Source organism: Egretta garzetta, unplaced genomic scaffold, assembly GCF_000687185.1.
Source record: "Egretta garzetta isolate BGI_Z169 unplaced genomic scaffold, ASM68718v1 scaffold520, whole genome shotgun sequence".
Lineage (NCBI taxonomy): Eukaryota > Metazoa > Chordata > Aves > Pelecaniformes > Ardeidae > Egretta > Egretta garzetta.
The window spans coordinates 298,772-299,266 of record NW_009258482.1 but is presented as its reverse complement, the minus strand read 5'-3'; positions in this window follow the sequence as shown (position 1 = coordinate 299,266).

The following is a 495-nucleotide window of genomic DNA, read 5'->3' as shown; positions in this document are numbered from 1 at the left end:
GATGTGGGGAAAGGTGCCGGGGAGGAGGGTCTGTTTCCTTGGACTGCCATGAGGAGCCTTGGCTTGGTTTGGGGGTGCCAGCGTAGCCAGAGCGGGCAGGGGAGTGAGGAATACTGTGTGGCACGTCGCAGGTGTGCGAGATGTAGGCATGGAAGGGGATGGTGGCAGCACTCGGTTTTGAGAAGCTGTAGAGAGCTGCAGTACCTGAGCGGGGTGGAGCGTGTCCAGAGAAGGGCAGCGGAGCTGGGGAGGGGTCTGGAGCCCCAGGCTGCTGGGGAGCAGCTGGAGGAGCTGGGGGGGTTCAGCCTGGAGCAGAGGAGGCTGAGGGGAGCCCTCATCGCTGCCTACAACTGCCTGAGAGGAGGGGGGAGCCGGGGGGGTCGGGCTCTGCTCCCAGGGAAGGGGCGATGGGACGAGGGGCAGTGGCCTCAAGTTGTGCCAGGGCAGGGTGAGGTTGGCCATGGGGAACAATTCCTTCCCCTTGGGGCTGTCAGG